At 43.6% G+C, this 23,449-nt stretch overlaps 1 protein-coding gene across 1 annotated transcript in view; it reads left to right on the forward strand.

Moving 5' to 3' along the window:
- The window catches only part of CALCR (calcitonin receptor), a gene marked incomplete at its 5' end in the record, with an annotated part of 117,388 nt that overhangs the window by 51,191 nt on the left and 42,748 nt on the right, over positions 1-23,449 (forward strand). The gene's annotated exons all lie outside the window — the stretch shown is intronic.

The following is a 23,449-nucleotide window of genomic DNA, read 5'->3' on the forward strand; positions in this document are numbered from 1 at the left end:
CACGGCTGTTACTCTGACACCTGTCATCATGCAAGGCACTGCATTTAGCCGTATGGAGTGGAAATCTATCAACTGCATGAAAAAACTTGTACAGATACAGACAGACATCATCTTCCTTTCCAAATGCAAACAGATGGACAAAGACACGTGTATGGAGAGCAAAAGCAAAGGCTGAGTGGGTTCAACTTTGGAAGGAAGTTTACTACTAGCTGCCACTCCCTATTCAACTTTGCGGTGTTTGCAAGGGAATGTGGTACCAGCTTCTCCAGTAAAGAATTGGGCTGGCAGCATCAGCCAGAGTCTGCAGAATCAATTGTATTGATGGGAAGACCGTGTCATGATGCTCTTCAATTGTCCGTCACCTGCAGTCCCTCTTCCACTTAAGGTGACCAGATAGCAAGTATAAAAAATCGGGAGAGGAGATGGGGGGTAATAGGTTCCTATATAAGAAAAAGCCCCCAAAATTGGGGTTGTCCCTATAAAACCGGGACATCTGGTCACCCTACTTCCACTTGAAGAGGGGAAGGAAGTCACAGTAGAGCCTCTTTCCTTCAACCAAGAAGGGATCTGGACCACAGTCCATGAGCTGAAGTCCGGGAAGGCACCAGGGGTTTGTAACATTACCCCTGAGATGCTGAAGACACATGACAGTATTATTGTACCACCATTCTGCTTTGGGATCTTTAATAAGTGAATGACATTGTCTTGTTGGCTCAGTTTGGTGAATCACTGTAACTAGTGGCTGATCTGGTCAGGCAAGAAGTTGCATGCATTGGACTGGTTATTAATCCAGATAAAACTAAGTCCCTGGCCATTACCATCCAACGGCCTCCAGCTCCAGATTACAACCAGGTCATGTTAACCTGTCCAGATGGGACCTCAAATATGTAGCAGCCCTCAAATATTTTGGCTGTCATAGATGGTGCTGGAGGATGCTCAAAAGATGTAGGTGCTCATATAACAACAGCTGCTGCTGCTGCCATGTTTCATGCCTGCTCTGGGCCTGACAGCCTCCATGAATCCGTTGTAACATCAAGCTTGCTACAAAGCTGTGGATTTATAGAATCACAGTCATACCAACTCTGTTGTATGGAAGTGAGGAAGGCCAAAGAACACTGGACTAACATTTTCAATTCTCATCATATTCATCAGCTTTTCCATATCAAGTGGCAGGGCAAGATTGGAATGAAGATATTCTAAACTGAACCCAGCAACCTCCTCCATCATCACTTTGGTTTTGGCTGCTTTCTTGGTATAGACCCCATTGGGCACGCCTAAGAGCATTGCTTTTCAGCCAGATATGATATCTTGGAGTCCACAGGAAGTACAGCCATTCAGTGACTCTCATAGAGGAGGGTGCACTGTGCTTTCTTCAGGACTAGCATCACATGGTCTCCTCCCCATTCCTGCACATTTTGAAGAGGCACTAGCTGGGAGCAGACCTGTCTCCAGCCCAATGATTGGGTGAGTGTGCATTGCTGATCTGCCCTGTCTAAGGAGTGCTGTGCAGGTACACCATGCCAAGTGCGTTGCATGAAAAGAATTATGCCTCCAAGAGAAACCACATACCTCTTCCCCACTCCAGTCCAGCATTAGCATTGCCAACGGTGCATAAAAGGAAAGTGAAAGAACAGCACTAGAGCAAATATTCTCAATAGGTAAAAACTTTAACAACAAAATTTGTGGTATAAATAATATACCAAAAAATCATGACCAGCAGGATGCCATAAATAATCCCCCATTCACTCATTAAAAGTAAAGTCACCATCATTCAGCTCAAATGAGGTTTTCCTGTATCTGTATGAAAATATGGGGAGACACAGAAAGAAATGAACAGTGTATCATGATAAAGTGTGGAGAGGAAAGCTTATATGATTTATGGGACTAAAATGCAATTGCCTGAGGGATAAACAGGGAATGAGAGCCAGGAAAATAAAGGTGACGGGCAGTATTGAAGAAGCAGAAATAATTGTAGCTCTTTTCTGAAAGTAACTATTATCTTCCTTGTTAGCACTGCAGCAGGCATCTTCTGCCTTTTCTTAGTTATGATTCTTTCTGATGTAGCCTGACAGAGTCCTGAGGAATTTTTAAAATATAATTGTTTCAGTAACCGAGCCAAAAATGATCCCATTGAAGATAAATTGTAAAATTCCTATTAACTTCAGTATAACCACTGTTAGCCTCAAATTTCTGATTTGCTCAGTCTCTGCTGGACACAACAAAGACTGGGGAGCCAGCAAGAAATGCAACTCCATGTAGTGGGGGTTGTTCTGTGTACTGTGTGCTGGATAATAACATGGGAGGACTCCATTTTTACTACACTAAACTGGCTCTTTATTAAAGCAACTATTCACAGAACTGCTCTATCTGCACTTTAGCATTCCTAGCTATGACTTCCTGGTGCCTCTCCATCCTAAAATCCCTGTTCCTCTTTCTAAGTTCCGTGTAGGTTGCTTACAGGGAAACCAGAGCCATTTTAGACCCCAGCATAGTTTAGATAAACTAAGATGTGTTCTAAAATACAAACTGGCTACAACAGCCCGCAAGGGGGAATCTTCTCGCTGCAGATTGCTGAAGTTCAGTGACCTGTAGCCACACCTCTTCCAGCCTCTGGCACACCCTCTACACTAGGGGCTGAGAGATGCCTGTAGGAAGGCTATGCTGTCACCTTGCCATTTAGGAATCTCCTACTATGCCAGAGAATTCCACAGCTGACCAACTATGTGGTTTCTTTGCACTGCCAGAGGTATGCAGATGAGTCATAGTGGGGCTCAGGATTGAGCCCCATGTTTATAATTGTAGCAGTTAATTGACTTCTGTGGGACTAATTGTGTGAATAAAATAACCACAAGTATCGTAAGGAAAATATTCGGTAGGTTTTGTGCATGTCAGTGCGGGACAAATTCTGGTTTCACTTTCCCCTCATGCAAACTGTGACTGAAATCAGTGGGTTTACACCGGGTGTGAGAATGAGAAGATTGTGTCCTTAAAGAAACACGGTCATCTGAAATTTAGCTAAAATGTAAATACTGTAAAGCAAAATAGAAATGGTTCTAATTTTGAAAAAGAAACGAATCTCATAAAAAACATGTGTTTTAAAACAAATAAGCATTCCCCTTCTATGTGAAATCTCAGTAGGGCACAACTAAGAACAGGAATAGGAACCCAGCTATGACCAAGGTGAAACTGACTTCACTGATTTTCATTGGCCAAGGTAAACAAAAAAGGAACAAACAGCCAGATTTCAGGCCTCTACTGATTGTAGATAAGACTAGGAAAATCAAAGGAAGGGAGATGCCTAATTCACTTAGGCACTTTTGAAAATCCCAGTAGGCACCTCTCTGCATCTTTAGGTGCCTAAATACCTTTGTCAATCTGCACTGCCAATCACACTTCTGCATTTCTCGCAGAGACAGTTGCTCAGCCGTACATCAAACAGCTGGCAGTGGCCTTGGTCAGTCTCCCATGGTTTTCTTTTAACTACCTTGACTTGTTCTGTCTGCAGGGAGGGAAAAAATGGTTAGGCTGAGAATTTGGGTTCAGACTGAAAAGTTAACAGGTGAATGCCATTCTGTTTATGTTCGTGCATAGAACATCACTGTCCTGCACAGACTGCATGCTGGGTTGGTTTCTCCTTCATTCAGAGGTACTTTGTGTCATTCCATTTTACTCAGCTTCAAACTCACACCAGGCTTCACAGCCTCACTCCTACCAATCCTGTTCATAGGATCCGTGGCTGGGACTCCCTTTAGAGCCTATAAACACTTACATTGAAATTGTGTACTGTGGACAGGTATTTGAAAAGTCCCCTTTGCGGGTGAAAAACTTTGGTATCTGGCTATGCTATGATTCTCATAGTGGAACCCACAACATGTACATGGAATACAGGGACTTGACAACTGCTGGTGCTGTTACACAGTGCTACCATGATATGGGTGCCCACCATCGTGCCCGTACTCACTCTATTCAGATCATGAAGGTTGAGGAGACTGCTGCTAGCAAGTGTCGTAAACTTGCAGTCAAGCAATTCCGTGATTCAAAAATCAAGTTCCCTCTGCCACACAGAGTTCTGCGTCGTCAACACAAACCACGTTTCACCACCAAGAGACCAAATACATTCTTCTAAATGCAAGAACATTCTGTTTGTGTTACAATAAAATTCTTATTGGGGAAACACAATTGAAGAAATTGAAGGAAGGAGGATTTGCTGCAGAGAACTGTAAAGTCCATCCCGAAGAGGCCAACTGTGCTGTTTTCACAGCACTCCAACCACTGCTAGCAAAAGGAGCAAAGTGTTGCTCTTAGGAATTCCAGCTGAGACTCCAGCATGGCAGGGCAGAGCAGAGGGCTGCTCTTTTTTATGCTTTCTAATTTTGAAACCAAAACAAAAGAGCTGTGCCTTAATTTTGCAGTTGCCCCAGAATAATTGCTAATGAAATGTAGAAATAAGATGTTCAAATCCAATTAGTTTCCTTCTCCCAAGCTAGTTTACCAAGACAAGCCTGCAAGCAGAGTTAGATGAATCAGGGCTCATAGGCTGCCATCAGTCCCATATCCCCAGTGAGAGCTAGCCTGCTTTTAATTAGCCTTTGTCTGTAGGTATAGAAGAGCAGCATGTATTTCAGTGGCACATGTTTCTTTCCTGACACCACAAATGCTGGCACCATCTTTCAGAATGGGAACTAGTGTTGTTTTGAACCTCCTTGTAAAAATTATTTGCACACAGCTGATTCCCATTTCCAAACCAAGCAGGAAAATAAACCCACTTAAAATATTGTTGAGGGTTCAAGACAAACCAACCCAGCTAAGGAGATTTTAAGTTAAGGGTACCACAGTGTCCTTACCAATCTGAGCCCTGCCCTGTGCTTCATCATCATTATGGCTCAGGTTGGGAGCAGTATCTGTGCAACCATACAACCCGGGAAGAAGCATCCCATATGTTTGTGTGGCTACACAGGAGCTGTTCACAGCTGAACTTCTAAGAAGGGGGCAGGGTCCTGGCCCACAAAGCAGGGCTGACACACCAAGGGGAGCAATCTATTCCACTGACCTCACCTTCGATGGAGCATGCTGCATTCTCCCTGTACACAAAGAGTAGCACCAAAGAGATCATGCTGCCCTAGGAGCTGTGGCTTAAAAGCCACAGTCTAGCTGCGTAACAGTTAAGGCCCTTCTACACTGAAGTCTCAGAACACTGGGGAATCTTTCATGACCACACCCTGGTCCCATGTGCAAAGCATGAATTAACGTGTTATGTGAAGGATACTTCCATAGGAGTCAAGGGAAGAGAATCCTTCTCTACCCCATGAGACCAGTAGTAATGGTGGCTGCTGGCCTAGATTCCCCCTGTATGGACTGTTCTGCACAGCCCCCACCTTCCAAACAACCACAGAGGCAGGTGCTGCAGAGCAGGACTCTGTGGCATGCAGGTAGAGTGGAATACCCTGCTCTGTTCAGCTTCTCCCTTCAAGCACAACCAAACCACAATGGTTAGACTGCACTAAGGGCCTACAGTGCTCATAGAGGGAAGGCAGGATTTGGCTCCACTTGTGTCGTGACCCATCCTTCCCACAGCAGGCCTCAGTTATGGATTACGTGGCGGCCTGAATGTAGAATTTCTTCAAGAGCTTGCCTCTGTGCCTTAACATGAATGGAGGGTCATTTGCAAAGGAAGTGTCTGCCAGCAGTAAACTCAGGGCCTAATTCACCACTGCATTGCTCCAGTTTTACTCTAGTGTGACTGAATTCATTGGAACTATACTGGCATAAAACTGGAGTAACTCAGCAGTGAGTCATCCTAGTCAGCCTCTCATAGTTTATCCTAGGAATGAACAATTATCCCTGTTACCTAAAACTTAACACAATTAGCACTGATGAAGATGCAGCGTGAATACCGAATTGACATATTGAAAACAAAAAGAATGTATTTTCTCCCTCATGTATGAATGTACTATTAAAAATGAATGTACTGTTTCCCTGGGTGGAATAATATTTTCATTAATTTTTGAAGATAGATTTGTAAAGGATTAAACAGCATAAAAAGAAAGAAGTAATTCTCGTTTATCCCCAAGATTTTATATTCTTGTTAATTTCTTCATAACTTTTGTATAAAAAATTTAGAGTTACATTTCACCACGTCAGTATCAAATTCCCTTTTCAGGTAGCAATTCCATGCTAAGTAGTGAGATAGTGACCAGCAGTATGCAACTTGTAGGATCCAAGTATTAATGATAAAAGGCCATTTGCAGCTTATGTAGACAGCACTTCAGTAAAGAGCATTAATCAGTTGGATTCAGCTTGTAAACATATCATGTAGCTACCCTTCATGAGAAAGATTCAGACTTTCTCAAGAAAATCATTAGGGGTGCTTTTTCAATAGAAAGGCAATACCAAATTAATTAGCTGATAGCAGGGGAGAAAAAAACGCTATTATTTTGGGTCAGATTCTACTACCATACCATTGCAGGCCTTACTTTATGAGTATTCCTATTGAATTCTCTCCTAAGGCAGAGTCTTAGTTTATTCATCTCTGTAGATTTCAACTATCATAGTATCACAAAGAGAGGGATTATATTCTCTCTCATAAATTCCATGACCTGTGTTATGTTCAATGGCCTGTGTTATAGAGGAGGTCAGACTAGATTATTGCGGTGGTCTATGAATCTATGAATGTCTTTCAGGTAGCCAAGTCCCAAATCATTCTTGTCAAAGCAACATTTGATATTTCACCTGCATCTAATGAGAAACCAGTACGGATCCCATAGCACTACAGTAACGTGTTCCTGAGGTGTAACATCCTAATTCCTTTCTCCATAAATGTAACTCTACATGGTCTTACGTTGTGGCGCCTGTTATGTGAATTGCAGTGTCTAATCATAAAGTGATAAAGGCATGGAGAACTCTAGCAATTTCTGAGAGAGAGGCTACAACTTTCCTGCCAAGCGTAGGTGAAAACAGCAGTCTTGACCACAGCTGCCACATAAGAACATAAGAATGGCCATACTGAGTCAGACCAAGGGTCCATCCAGCCCAGTATCCTGTCTGCCGACAGTGGCCAATGCCAGGTGCCCCAGAGGGAGTGAACCTAACAGGTAATGATCAAGTGATCTCTCTCCCGCCATCCATCTCCACCCTCTGACAAACAGAGGCTCGGGGCACCATTCCTTACCCACCCTGGCTAATTGCCATTAATGGACCTAACCTCCATTAATTTATCCAGTTCTCTTTTAAACCCTGTTATAGTCCTAGCCTTCACAACCTCCTCAGGCAAGGAGTTCCACAGGTTGACTGTGTGCTGTGTAAAGAAGAACCTCCTTTTATTTGTTTTAAACCTGCTGCCCATTAATTTCATTTGGTGGCCCCTAGTTCTTATATTATGGGAACAAGTAAATAACTTTTCCTTCTTCACTTTCTCCACACCACTCATGATTTTATATACCTCTATCATATCCCCCCTTGTCTCCTCTTTTCCAAGCTGAAAAGTTCTAATCTCTTTAATCTCTCCTCATATGGGATCCGTTCCAACCCCCTAATCATTTTAGTTGCCCTTCTCTGAACCTTTTCTAATGCTAATATGTCTTTTTTGAGATGAGGAGACCACAGCTGTACACAATATTCAAGATGTGGTCGTACCAGGGGTTTATATAAGGGCAATAAGATATTCTCCCCCTTTTTTAATGATTCCTACATCCTGTTCGCTTTTTTGACTGCTGCTGCGCACTGCGTGGACATCTTCAGAGAACTAGCCACGATGACTCCAAGATCTCTTTCCTGATTAGTTGTAGCTAAATTAGCCCCTCTCATATTGTATGTATAGTGGGGTTATTTTTTCCAATGTGCATTACTTTACATTTATCCACATTAAATTTCATTTGCCATTTTGTTGCCCAATCACTTAGTTTTGTGAGATCTTTTTGAAGTTCTTCACAGTCTACTTTGGTCTTAATTATCTTGAACAGTGTAGTATGTCTGCAAACTTTGCCACCTCACTATTTACCCCTTTCTCCAGATCATTTATGAATAAGTTGAACAGGATTGGTCCTAGGACTGACCCTTGGGGAACACCACTAGTTATCCCTCTACATTCTGAAAATTTACCATTTATTCCTAACCTTTGTTCCCTCTCTTTTAACCAGTTCTCAGTCCATGAAAAGATCTTCCCTCTTATCCCATGACAACTTAATTTACGTAAGAGCCTTTGGTGAGGGACCTTGTCAAAGGCTTTCTGGAAATCTAAGTACACTATGTCCACTGGATCCCCCTTGTCCACATGTTTGTTGACCCCTTCAAAGAACTCTAATAGATTTGTAAGACATGATTTCCCTTTACAGAAACCATGTTGACTTTTGCCCAACAATTTATTTTCTTCTATGTGTCTGACAATTTTGTTCTTTACTATTGTTTCAACTAATTTGCCCGGTACGGACATTAGACTTACTGGTTTGTAATTGCTGGGATCACCTCTAGAGCCCTTTTTAAATATTGGCATTTCATTAGCTATCTTTCAGGCATTGGGTACAGAAGCTAATTTAAAGGACAGGTTACAAATCATAGTTAATAATTGCACAATTTCACATTTGAGTTCTTTCAGAACTCTTGGGTGAATGCCATCTGGTCCCGGTGACATGTTACTGTTAAGTTTCTCAATTAATTCCAAAACCTCCTCTAGTGACACTTCAATCTGTGACAATTCCTCAGATTTGTCACCTACAAAAGACAGCTCAGGTTTGGGAATCTTCCTAACAGCCTTGGCTGTGAAGACTGAAGCAAAGAATTCATTTAGGTTCTCCGCAATGACTTTATTATCTTTAAGTGCTCCTTTTGTGTATCGATTGTCCAGGGGCCCCACTGGCTATTTAGCAGGCTTCCTGCTTCTGATGTACTTAAAAAACATTTTGTTATTATCTTTTGAGTTTTTGGTTAGCTGTTCTTCAAACTCCTTTTTGGCTTTTCTTATTACATTTTTACACTTAATTTGGCAGTGTTTATGCTCCTTTCTATTTACCTCACTAGGATTTGACTTTCACTTTTTAAAAGATGCCTTTTTATCTCCGACTGCTTCTTTTACATGGTGGTTAAGCCACGGTGACTCTTTTTTAGTTCTTTTACTGTGTTTTTAATTTGGGGTATACATTTAAGTTGGGCCTCTATTATGGTGTCTTTGAAAAGTGTCCATGCAGCTTGCAGGGATTTCACTCTAGTCACTGTACCTTTTAATTTCGGTTTAACTAACCTCCTCATTTTTGCATAGTTCCCCTTTCTGAAATTAAATGCCATAGTGTTGGGCTACTGAGGTGTTCTTCCCACCGCAGAAATGTTATTATATTGTGGTCACTATTTCTAAGCGGTCCTGTTATAGTTACCTCTAGGACCAGATCCTGCGCTCCACTCAGGACTAGATCGAGAATTGCCTCTTCCCTTGTGGGTTCCTGTACCAGCTGCTCCAAGAAGCAGTCATTTAAAGAATTGAGAAATTTTGTCTCTGCATTTTATCCTGAGGTGACATGTACCCAGTCAATCTGAGGATAATTGAAATCCCCCACTATTATTGAGTTCTTTATTTTGATAGCCTCTCTAATCTCCCTTCGCATTTCATCGTCACTATCACTGTCCTGATCAAGTGGTTAATAATAGATCCCTATTGTTTTATTCTTATTATAGCATGGAATTACTATCCATAGATTTTCTATGGAACATGTGGACTCATTTAAGATTTTTACTTCATTTGATTCTACATTTTCTTTCACATATAGTGCCACCCCCTCCTGCACGACCTGTTCTGTCCTTCCGATATATTTTGTACCCCAGAATGATTGTGTCCCATTGATTGTCCTCACTCCACCAGGTTTCTGTGATGCCTATTATATCAATATCCTCCTTTAACATGAGGCAGTCTCATTCACCCATCCTTCCTGTATAGGCTCCCCCTATTCCAAAAGTTTCCCCAGTTCCTAATAAATCTAAACCCCTCCTCCCTATACCATCGTTTCATCCACACATTGAGACTCTGAAGCTCTGTCTGCCTACCTGGCCCTGCGTGTGGAATTGGAAGCATTTTTGAGAATGCCACCATAGAGGTCCTGGATTTCAGTGTCTTTCCTAGCAGCCTAAATTTGGCCTCCAGGACATCTCTCCTACCCTTCTGTATGTCATTGGTACCTACATGTACCATGACCACCGGCTCCTCCCCAGCACTACACATAAGTCTATCTAGATGCCTCAAGAGATCCCCAACCTTCGCACCAGGCAGGCAAGTTACCATACTGTTCTCCTGGTCATCACAAACCCAGCTATCTATGTTTCTAATGATCGAATCTCCCATTACTAACACCTGCCTTTTCCTAATGACTGGAGTTCCCTCCCACAGAGAGGTAACCTCAGTGCGAGAGGATACCCCAACATCATCTGGAAGGACGGTCCCGACTATGGGAAGGTTTCCTTCTGCACCTGTTGACTGCTCTCCTTTCCTGAGCCTTTCATCCCCCTTAACAGCGCAGGGGTTGTCTGACCGGAGGTGGGACAAATCTACAGTGTCCCGGAAAGCCTCATCAACATACCTCTCTGCCTCCCTTAGCTCCTCCAGTTCCGCAATCCTGGCCTCCAAAGCCTGTACGCAGTCTCTGAGGGCCAGGAGCTCCTCGCACCGGATGCACACATACGCCATCTGCCCATGGGGCAGGTAATCATACATGCTACACTGAACGCCACCTGAACATTCAGGAGCCGCTGTGGTGCTAACACAATCCCCAAATTGCAAACTTGAGCAATAAACAGAGGGAACAGCCCCTCAATCAACAGTCTTGATTTAATTTACCATTTTATCTGATTGCTTATCCAAACCTCCGAGTATTATCAGTCTTCTCTGAATTGTTCCTAAACCAGCTAGCTCTCATCCATCAGCACTTGCATTCTGATAACTATACTAATCAGCATGAATTACCAGACCAGGATAACCTGCTTTTAGTATCAGCTGCCTACCCCGTGTCACCAGTCTTGTCATTCTTACATATTTCTGCAATCTAAGAAAGAGAACTGTTACTACAAATTTTCCATTATGTATCTTTCCTCACTTGCTCTATTTTTAACAGGTCCACTAAACTCTCATAACCAGAACTTCAGCAGTGGTGTGAAGTCTGTTTTCTTCCTCATCCACACTGACACTCTTATCAAACACGAGAGAGACTCTATTTTAACCTTTGTATGGACTGAGTAGTGAGCTCCTGTGAGGCTGCAACTATTAAGTGGAGTGGAATGATTGTTCAAAGGACTCTGACACTAATCAAGTTCTCTGTATTTTATTGAGATGTTTACTCACCTGCCACTTTCTCTTTGATTAATCTCAAGAGATCTGAGTAATGTGGAGTTCTGTATCTCTCCCAGTAGCTAAGAGACTTGAAGGAAGCAAGTATCCTATTTCAGATGTGTACATAAGTGACAGGAATATCTAATTATTGTTATTACAGGAGGTGACCTTGGACTTCTTTTAGCTCTGCAGCCTACTTGCTATTCTAAAAAGCAGAATACAAGTAGATTGTATATCATTTGCCCTGAACAACACATACATGACAAAATCAGAGTTGCCCATCACAACATGCTTAAATGTTAGATTAATTAGCACAAATACTAACAGTTGACCTGGGAGTGAAGGTGGTGCTGAGTGCATTCTATGGGTTAGGTTGCCTTTCACAAACTTTCATCTGCTCTTTCAAAGCAAAGCCCTTACAGGAAGGGGGGCCTTTAATGACTCTGAACTATTCTATGATTCTGCAAATACAAAAACAATACACTTAAAAATGTTATGTTGAGGCATAAATGTCAAGAATCGGATAAATCACAACAAACCTGATTTTTGTTGATGAGCTATTTAAACTAATGGACAATGGTCTAGATAATACTTAGTCCTGCCATGAGTGCAGGGGACTGGACTAGATGACCACAATTAGGGCTTTCAAGGTCCCTTCCAGGGTCTTATGATTCTATGATGCTTTGGGAGTCGTGCTAAGAAGAGTTAAATGTTAGCCTGCTAAAACTTATCAGCACAAGAAATGTTAAGCAAGGAATATTATTTTTAGCAATGTCCTAAGATGCAGGAACAGATGCTTAAGTTAGCAAAATTTGATGGACTTTCCAAAAAGATCTAAGTAAATAACAGATGTCTGAAATGTATCTTGTCTGAGTAAACGAGGAAATAATAGAACCAAACTGTAAAAGGGGGGGGGGGGGGCTATAAGAATGTCAATTTGTATACCATTTTCAGAACCAAGACTGGGAACATCTTGTCATCACTGGGGGGCTGGTTCTCCAGATTTTGGTAACCATGATGCCTATATCTGTTAGGCACTGTTCTGATCTCTAGGGGTATGTCTACACTACGAAATTAGGTCGAATTTATAGAAGTTGTTTTTTTATAAATTGTTTTTAAATAGTCGATTGTGTATGTCCCCACACAAAATGCTCTAAGTGCATTAAGTGCATTAACTCAGCAGAGTGCTTCTACAGTACCGAGGCAAGCGTCGACTTCCGAAGTGTTGCACTGTGGGTAGCTATCCCACAGTTCCCGCAGTCTCCGCTGCCCAATTCTGGGTTGAGATCCCAATGCCTGATGGGGCAAAAAACATTGTCGCAGGTGGTTCTGGGTATATGTCATCAGGCCCTCCTTCCCTCCCTCCCTCTTTGAAAGCAATGGCAGACAATCATTTCGCACCTTTTTTCCTGAGTTACCTGTGCAGATGCCATACCACGGCAAGCATGGAGCCCGCTCAGCTCACTGTCACCGTATGTCTCCTGGGTGCTGGCAGACGCGGTACTGCATTGCTACACAGCAGCAGCAACCCATTGTCTTGTGGTAGCAGATGGTGCAATAGGCCTGAAAACCATCATCATTGTGTCCGAGGTGCTCCTGGCCGCCTTGGTAAGGTTGGTCAGGAGCGCCTGGGCAGACTAAATTAGGAGTGACTTGACCAGGTCACTCTCTTTAGTCCTGCAGGCAGTCCTATTGTATCATCTTATGGTGAGCAGGCAGGAAATATGGATGGCTAGCAGTCCTATTGTACCATCTTTTGCCGGGCAGGCAGGAGATGAGGATGGCTAGCAGTCATATGGTACCATCTTCTGCCGAGCAGCCAAGAGATGTGGATGGCTTGCAGTCCTTCTGCACCGTCTGCTGCCAGCCAAAGATGTAAAAGATAGATGGAGTGGATCAAAACAGGAAATACACCAGATTTGTTTTGTATTCATTTGCTCCCCCCTCCCTCCTTCCCTCTGTGAATTCCTGCCTGAAATACGAGAGGGAGGGATAGCTTAGTGGGTTGAGCATTGGCCTGCTAAACCCAGGGTTTTGAGTTCAATCCTTGAGGGGGCCATTCTGTGTGACAGTTGTTTTTGTTTCTCCTTGATGTAAAGCCACCCACTTTGTTGATTTTAATTCCCTGTAAACCAACCCTGTAAGCCATGTCGTCAGTTGCCCCTCCCTCCATCAGAGCAATGGCAGACAATCGTTCTGCACCTTTTTTCTGTGCAGACGCCACACCACGGCAAGCATGGAGCCCGCTCAGATCACTTTGGCAATTAGGAGCACATTAAACACCACACGCATTATCCAGCAGTATATGCAGCACCAGAACCTGGCAAAGCGAAACTGGGCGAGTAGGCGACGTCAGCATGGTGACGAGTGTGATGAGGACATGGACACAGACTTCTCTCAAAGCACAGGCACTGGCAATGCCTGGCAATGTGGGCATCATGGTGCTAATGGAGCAGGTTCATGTAGTGGAACACCGATTCTGGGCCCGGGAAACAAGCACAGGCTGGAGGGACCACATAGTGTTGCAGGTCTGGGACGATTCCCAGTGGCTGCGAAACTTTCGCATGCGTAAGGGCACTTTCGTGGAACTTTGTGACTTGCTTTTCCCTGCCCTGAAGCGCATGAATACCAAGATGAGAGCAGCACTCACAGTTGAGAAGCGAGTGGCAATAGCCCTGTGGAAGCTTGCAATGACAGACAGCTACCGGTCAGTTGGGAATCAATTTGGAGTGGGCAAATCTACTGTGGGGGCTGCTGTGATGCAAGTAGCCAATGCAATCAAAGATCTGCTGATATCAAGGGTAGTGACCCTGGGAAATGTGCAGGTCATAGTGGATGGCTTTGCTGAAATGGGATTCCCTAACTGTGGTGGGGCCATAGACGGAACCCATATCCCTATCTTGGCACTGGAGCACCAAGCCGGCGAGTACATAAACCGCAAGGGGTACTTTTCAATAGTGCTGCAAGCTCTGGTGGATCACAAGGGACGTTTCACCAACATCAACGTGGGATGGCCGGGAAAGATACATGACGCTCGCATCTTCAGGACCTCTGGTCTGTTTCAAAAGCTGCAGGAAGGGACTTTATTCCCAGATCAGAAAATAACCGTTGGGGATGTTGAAATGCCTATAGTTATCCTTGGGGACCCAGGCTACCCTTAATGCCATGGCTCATGAAGCCATACACAGGCAGCCTGGACAGTAGTCAGGAGCTGTTCAACTACAGGCTGAGCAAGTGCAGAATGGTGGTAGAATGTGCATTTGGATGTTTAAAAGCACGCTGGTGCAGTTTACTGACTCGGTTAGACCTCAGCAAAACCAATATTCCCACTGTTATTACTGCTTGCTTTGCACTCCACAATATCTGTGAGAGTAAGGGGGAGACGTTTATGGTGGGGTGGAAGGTTGAGGCAAATCACCTAGCCGCTGGTTACACGCAGCCAGACACCAGGGCGGTCAGAAGAGCACAGGAGGGTGCGGTGCGCATCAGAGAAGCTTTGAAGACCAGTTTCATGACTGGCCAGGCTACGGTGTGAAAGTTCTGTTTGTTTCTCCTTGATGAAACCCCCTGCCCCTTGGTTCACTCTACTTCCCTGTAAGCTAACCACCCTCACCTCCTCCCTTCGATCACCACTTGCAGAGGCAATAAAGTCATTGTTGCTTCACATTCATGCATTCTTTATTAATTCATCACACAAATAGGGGGATAACTGCCAAGGTAGCCTGGGAAGGGTGGTGGAGGAGAGAAGCAGCGGGACGGGTGGTGGAGGAGGGAAGGACAAGGACACACAGCACTTTAAAAGTTTAAAACTTTAAAACGTATTGAATGCCAGCCTTTTGTTGTTTGGGCAATCCTCTGGGGTGGAGTTGCTGGGTGGCCGGATGCCTCCCCACCACGTTCTTGGGCGTCTGGGTGAGGAGGCTATGGAACTTGGGGAGGAGGGTGGTTGGTTACACAGGGGCTGTAGCGGTGGTCTGTGCTCCTGCTGCCTTTCCTGCAGCTCAACCATATGCTGGAGCATATTGGTTTGATCCTCCAGCAGCCTCAGTATTGAATCCTGCCTCCTCTCATCACGCTGCCACCACCTTTCAGCTTCAGCCCTCTCTTCAGCCCGCCATTTATTCTCTTCAGCCCACCAACTCTCCTCCCGGTCATTTTGTGCTTTCCTGCACTCTGACATTGTCTGCCTCCACGCATTCGTCTGTGCTCTGTCAGTGTGGGAGGACAGCATGAGCTCAGAGAACATTTCATCATGAGTGCTTTTTTTTCGCCTTCTAATCTTCACTAACCTCTGGGAAGGTGAAGATCCTGTGATCCTTGAAACACATGCAGCTGGTGGAGGGGAAAAAAAGGGACAGTGGTATTTAAAACAACACATTTTATAGAACAGTGGGTACACTCTTTCACGGTAAACCTTGCTGTTAACATTACATGCACAGCACATGTGCTTTCGTTCCAAGGTCGCATTTTGCCTCCCCCCACCACTTGGCTAGCCCCTCACCCCTCCCCGTGGCTAACAACAGGGAACATTACTGTTCAGCCAGAGGCAAACAGCCCAGCAGGAACGGGCACCTCTGAATGTCCCCTTAAGAAAAGCACCCTATTTCAACCAGGTGACCATGAATGATATCACTCTCCTGAGGATAACACAAAGAGATAAAGAACGTATGTTGTTTGAATGCCAGCAAACATACACTGCAGTGCTTTGTTCTACAATGATTCCCGAGTACGTGCTACTGGCCTGGTGTGGTAAAGTGTCCTACCATGATGGACGGAATAAGGCTGCCCTCCCCAGAAACCTTTTGCAAAGGCTTTGGGAGTACATCCAGGAGAGCCGCAAATGCCAGGGCAAATTAATCCTTTCACATGCTTGCTTTTAAACCATGTATAGTATTTTAAAAGGTACACTCACCAGAGGTCCCATCTCTGCCTGGCGGGTCCGGGAGGCAGCCTTGGATGGGTTTGGGGGGTACTGGCTCCAGGACCAGGGTGAGAAATAGTTCCTAACTGTCGGGAAAACCGGTTTCTCCGCTTGCTTGCTGTGAGTTATCTACAACTTCATCATCATCATCATCTTCCTCGTCCCCAAAACCTGCTTTTGTGTTGCCTCCATCTCCATTGAAGGAGTCAAACAACACGGCTGGGGTAGTGGTGGCTGAACCCCCTAAAATGGCATGCAGCTTATCATAGAAGCGGCATGTTTGGGGCTCTGACCCGGAGCGGCCATTTGCCTCTCTGGTTTTCTGGTAGGCTTGCCTCAGCTCCTTAAGTTTCACGCAGCACTGCTTCGGATCCCTGTTATGGCCTCTGTCCTTCATGCCCTGGCAGATTTTGACAAATGTTTTGGCATTTAGAAAACTGGAACGGAGTTCTGATAGCATGGATTCCTCTCCCCATACAGCGATCAGATCCCGTACCTCCCATTCAGTCCATGCTGGAGCTCTTTTGCGATTCTGGGACTCCATCATGGTCACCTCTGCTGATGAGCTCTGGCCAGCGTGGCAAGCTGCAGGTGACCATGCAAACAGGAAATTGAAATTCAAAAGTTTGCGGACCTTTTCCTGTCTACGTGGCCAGTGCATCTGAGTTGAGAGTGCTGTCCAGAGCGGTCACAACAGAGCACTCTGGGACAGCTCCCGGAGGCCAATACCATCTAATTGCTTCCACAGTACTCCAAATTCGACCCAGCAAGGCCGATTTAAGCGCTAATCCCCTTGTCGGGGGTGGAGTAAGGAAATCGATTTTAAGAGCCCTTTAAGTCGAAAAAAAGGGCTTCATTGTGTGGACGGGTGCAGGGTTAAATCAATTTAACGCTGCTAAATTCGACCTCAACTCCTAGTGTAGACCAGGGCTAACTTTCTAATACATTCAATCACTCTGACTTAGCCAAGTTCTCTCTAATTGTTTGATAATTTCAAACCATATTACATTTTGGTTATTGATTAATTATTGATGATCAATTCTTGATCATTGATTATTGGAACCCTGGTCTTCATGGGTGAGTGCTTTAACCACTGGGCTAAAGGTTGTAAGGTTGGGGCACCCCCATCAGTGTTTTATGCGAAGACCTATTAGGCAGCTTCTGAGCGCAGCCACTGGATTGGGCACAACAGGCAAGATGTGGGGGAGGGGGAATGCCTACTATGAGAATCCCACTGAGAATTAGGCATGAGCTAGCCACCTAGGCTTCAAGATTGAGGTGGCTTTGTGCATGTCCACTGACAGCTTTTTAGGTGCCATGGAAACTTTAACACAGATATCTGAGTGCCTAGGGACTTCAGGCACCTACAAGGTTAGGTGGTAGCTGAGTGGGGGTTTTGAGACCTAAATTTTGGATTTAGATGCCTACATGGAACTAGCACCTAGTGGGATGTTCAAAAGTGTTTAGACACCTATGGGAGTTAGGCACCTAGGTGCCTTTTGAAAACCTGCACCTGTAGGAACCTAAATACCTTTACACATATGTCCCTTAGAAACTTAATTCCTATTCTACTTTCAGTGAGACTTTGGGTAAGTTCCTAAGTCATTTTTGGAAATGAGACTTAGGATTCGACATCATGTAGGTACTTTTGAAAATTGTACCCTTTTAAAACGTTACATACTATGTCCCTGAACTACACAGAATGCAGTGTACCTCTAAGCTGTGTCCATTTTATTTTTTAAATTTAAATTTTAAAAAAGTATATTAAAACTTCCATCTTAGTCTGAGAGCCTGTGTGCCATATTTCTGACTGGAACATGTTTTAATGGGTGAGTCATAAACTTCTGAAAATAGGCACTGACATATGAGCAGGTATGATGTGTTCTGATAGCCAGTTTTTTAGAGTCACAATGCTTAGCATAACATTACTTTGGAAAAGTCCTTTACTGCTTATTTGTCCAAAATACGGATACTTGGAATTTAAGGATACTTTCCTAGAATAATAACCTAATAACCAGAAAAAACTATGAAGCAGCTCAGTAGTTGAAACCCAACACACTCCCTTTTAATGCTAAATAAGAATGTCTGAGAAAATATTTTATTGCCTTCAAACTGAATGCCGATAATAAATCACATACAGCTACTGCAGCAGTCAGTACAACTATGCAATGGAGCAGATCGTCAGCTAATATATATCAGGAGAGCTCTACTGAAGTCAATGGAACTGTACTGACTGACCCCCAAGTGAGGATCTAATATGTTTATTTCTCTTTAAAACTGAGGCAAATTTGGCACCTTTTGACTTAATCTGGCCCACATAGATGGCTTAATATAAAAATAATAACCTTGTCTGGCTCATTGTCACAGAGCGGTTTCTCTGAAATTGTTTGAACATAAATTGTATGCACACCCAGACTGATCACAAATAAACAGAGGGAATTAGAATGAGAGGTTTTATTCTGTGTAGTCAGCACTTGCTCTAATACTTTTAGAACTAGATTATTCAAAGCTGGCCCAGGGAGGTAGAAACACCAGATCGCCAGGTCAGCCTGACACCCTGAATACTGTAGGGAACGGCTCTGAGGGAGGGAAGGCAGGAAATCAATGAGACTTTCTTCAGCTGTGTCCAAAGCTGTGACCGAAATTTGCCCCATTCATCCAAACTAATGAGAAGGTATGAAAAATCTGTCTAGTTTCAAACAGTGATTCATGGTATATGATATTTTACGGTGTTATGCTATTTGTATATAATCCTCATGGATTTTGATAATAATATAGTAATAATAATTGATGCTTAGTTCTTGAATAGTGGTTTTTATTCAGAGGTGATCAAGTGGTATGGAAAGTCTTATCTGAGAAGTGTCAAGTATATATGAGCAAGTGCCCTTGTGTTAACAGAGGAACAGATAAAATGTAACTTGCAGTATAATGCATATCTTATGTCTTTGAGCGTAAGCTTTCGTGAGCTACAGCTCACTTCACGAAAGCTTATGCTCAAATAAATTGGTTAGTCTCTAAGGTGCCACAAGTACTCCTTTTCTTTTTGCGAATACAGACTAACACGGCTGTTACTCTGAAATCTATCTTATGCCTGAGTCTTGCAAGACGATCCACATGAGCGGACCCCCATGAAATCTCTGAATGGAGCTCGGCTGTGGATCTTCTGGCAGGATCAGGGCTGTAGACCTCGAGAGCATCACAAAATCCAGCCTCTGGCTTGTCTTGCTAAAATTTAATTGGACAGATTATGTATAAGAGAAAATATGACTTTCCCATGTAGGGATGTTCCGATCAGTTTCTGTATCCCCTGCATTATTTCTGTTATGTATTGTAGCTGGAAATGTCTCCAAGAAATGTGTGGGTTGTAGATAGCAGAATATTTTTATTATTTTTATTAATAATAATGATAAAAATAATATTGCTGTATTTATTTTTAATGTGGTTTCACCTAGAAGCCAGGGCCCAATTGTGCTAGGCTCTTTACAGACTCATAACAAGGAGACAGTCCCTTCCCCCAAAAGCTTATACTCTAAGGGCAGGTCTACGCTTAAAATGCTGCAGCAGCACAGCTGCACCAGTGAAGTTGTGCCACTGTAGTGTTTCAGTGAAGATGCTACTATGCAAAGGGTAGAGCTCCTCCCATCAGTGTAATGAATTCACCTCTACAAGAGGCGGTAGCTGTGTTGACGGGAGAAGATCTCCTATCGGCACAGTGCTGTGTACACCAGGAGTTAGGTTGGTATAACTGTGTCGTTCAGGGGTGTGGATTTTTCACACCCCTGAGCGGCATAGTGATACCGATGTCACTTGAGCGTAACATATGACGGAGCCACATTAAATTACTTTTTTAAATTAATTATGCAAGTCAAAGTTATCAGGCATGTAAATGGTGGAAGAGTTGTTCCTTTAACTTTTTGCAGTTTCAGTATAATTGTTACAGTAACATAAGCACTTTACAGAGACCTAGTTTAGAGCAGGCGTGGTTTTTCATAGCTCAGACAAATCTGTGCTGATACAGTGCTTCTATATTTGTCAGCATTTTTTAATAACCTGCCAAATGACTTGGTAACTGTGCCTGCCGATTATAATGTAAATTCTTCTTCAGCATTCGTTCTTTTTCTTTCACGTTAATAGAACTGACAAGGACTAAGAAAAACGCTGCTTGTGACTGTAGCTGTTCCACACAAATTCCATGACACCACTTGTACACAAATGAAAGATGCTGTACTGTTTTGTTCATCGTAAGCAAAAACTGATTTTCTCCATGTTTTGAATAATGTTCATTACACATGATCCATCTTGATGGATTGCCATGTTTAAATCATTCAAGCCAACCTTTTTGAATTTATTCTCAAATTAATGAGATGTGATCCAAGCGTATTCAAATTCATCCCTCATGCCTAGCCTGATAGTTTCCTTAAACCTATTGCATATCTAGTGACTAAGTGCCTCAAAGAAGCCGTAAATTGAAATGGGTGTGTGTGGATTAGCTTGTCAGGTAGGTACAGAATTGAATTTAGAAAGCTACAAACTTTAATTGTTTGGGATGGGGAAATAAATATAAAGAAAATGAAGCTTGGGAAGTGTTGCATCATGGGAAATAAATACTGTTAGTATCCATGAAACTTGCACTGTCCTTATGTGTGCGTTAGATCTTACATGTGAAGAGAAAATTATGACAATAACTGGTTTTGGTCAAATTACCCTACAAGTGTGGATATATACCTGGTGGAAAAATGCAACTGCAGCTGCCATTCACAGTGCAATGAACTCCAGATTCATTACCATTTCAGATGGGAAATACAAAATTGTTGATTTGGCAGTGGCTGGTCAGAAAGCATCAGGCAGCATCTGCCAATCATTTCTTCCTCTCCCTAACCACAGCCATTGCCAATCGACTCTACAGCACCATTACCAGAGTCAGCACTACCAAGTGGAGTGGTCTTACGCAGTCTGGTGTTTAACGTGGGACGGGGGCACCCTGCACATGACCATTCAGTACTCACACAGAAGACACTGTGGCCGTAGGTGGCGCTCTCAGACAATTACCATGATTCGTACTAGCTGCTAGATGCAACGTGTGTCTGAAGGTGCCAAGCTGGTGCCCTCCAACACTTGAGGGAGTGCTGGCCAGATGTAAGATATGCTCATCTTGATCCACTCTGTCTACAAGATAGTGATGAGTTCACCACGGAAGTCCACAGACATTTTAGACCTTGGCATAGTTACTTTATGTCAGGTAAAATGCCAGTAAGATTCAACAGCAATCTTTATAGATCTCTGTGTGCCTGTCAGCCAAGGCAATGCTTAAGAGGATGAGCGATCAATAAAAAGTGAATGGAGAAAGATTGGCCCCCAGCTGACAGGCTATATTCAGCACATGCCAAGGGCTGAGGCATGGCACATATTGACCCAGACTTGTGAAAAACAATATGAGACGCAATTAAGCAGCATAATGAGCACATTTGCCAATATAAAAAACAGGATTTTATTTTTTCCCTACAAGACATCTGTATTACATCGTACTCCTCTGTCTGTATGCTTTGTCAAAGCTACTCAGCCGCACCGTGGAAAATGATGAACTGCCTAGTCTGCCTGTGTATAGAGTGGAAAAAGAAATGATAAAAAATAAAGTCAGCCCTGCAAGTTAATTCTGTCAGCTCTGCATTTTCCTGAGCCTTGAAATTCACACCCAGATATTGAAACACAAGTAAATGTGTGTGCTTTATAGCTAGAAAAGACAGTTTTAAGGAGTGATAAAACAAGCCTTTTTAGCCAGGAGGAGCAGGCTGAGCCCTCCAGAAAGAGATAATATGTACAGTACTCTGCTTGTGTGACAGAAAATAATGTCTCCTTTGTCACTAAAGAGGCAAATAAAGCCTAAACCCACCTCACAGCCCAAGTAATCAGGCTGTGCCCTGGGGAGCTCGACAGAAGCAATGGGAAGGAATCTGCTGCTTCAGCCACAGAATGGCAGCTGTCACTCAACAGTCACTATTGCAGCCTTGGTGTTCTGAGGCTCCTGTGCTTCCTTGCCACAAGCCAGTGGATTCACGCAGACACTGCAGCAACAGCCTAGCCCATCGCATCCTCAAAACCTCCTTGCATGTTGGGATGCAAGGAGCCCCTCTGTATACAAACAGAATTCTCCTCATACCCTGTGGCAATAAGGTTTGGTTTATAGAGAACTGGAAATCTTGAACTGTAAAGGCAACTGGCCTTGTCCTGCTCAATCCTCTCAGCTTGACTGTGCTTCACTGACACTAACCCATTTAGGGTGAGATACAGAGTTGCTCCGCTCCATTGGAGCTTTGGCAGGTAGGCAGAAAATGGTAGACAACTGGACTTCCCTTCACAACCTGTGAGCCAATGGCCATGGCCCCATTTCAGGTTTCTAGTAGCAATGGCTTCATGCAGGGCTTGTGCTCAAGCGAGTGCAAGGATTGCAGTTACATTTAACCTCTCCTAGAGGTCACCAAGGTGAGAGAATCCTCACACCTTCTTCCTTTTTGGAAAAAATGTCACAGGAGCTGGGCACAGTCTGGCCCTTTGTAACAGCTCTCCTCCTTTTTCCCCCTTGTTTTTTGCTTCCGTAAGAGGCGTAGAAAGTACTGTAACACTGTATATACCTTTAGAGGCCCTCCTCAGCATTCATGGCACATTAACCAGGAGAAACTCCCACTGAGTCCAATAGCAGTTCGTCCTCAGTAGGCAGTGAATAAGAGCTCTAGGTGTGGTCTACACTAGAAAATTAGGTCAGTTTAACTACATCAGCAAGGGGTGTGAAAAATCCACACCTCTCAATGGCATTGTTAAGCCAACCTACGTCCCCATTTAGATCGCGCTAGGTTGATGGAAGAATTATTCTGTCAACCTAGCTATTGCCTCTCGGGGAGGTGGAAGATCTCTGCTGACAGGAAAACGCTTCCTCTCGGAGTAGGTAGTGTCTACACTGAAGCACTACAGCTGGGCTGCTCTAGCATTCTAAGTGTAGACACACCTGTAAATATGGTGCATCCCTTGTATACATCTTTGTGGATCATTAGTATAAAATCAAACAGGAGAGCTGTTTATAGCTAGTAATTACTTGAATAAATGCAAAATAAAACAGCTGAATTAGACATTTGGGCAGACTCAGTTGTTTAACTCTTCTGCACAGAACTTGTCTGGGCTTTTTAGAAAAAGTTGTTTACTTCAGTTCTAAAACTTATCAGACTGAAAATGTT

The sequence above is a fragment of the Eretmochelys imbricata genome, chromosome 2 (assembly GCF_965152235.1).
Source record: "Eretmochelys imbricata isolate rEreImb1 chromosome 2, rEreImb1.hap1, whole genome shotgun sequence".
Classification (NCBI taxonomy): domain Eukaryota; kingdom Metazoa; phylum Chordata; order Testudines; family Cheloniidae; genus Eretmochelys; species Eretmochelys imbricata.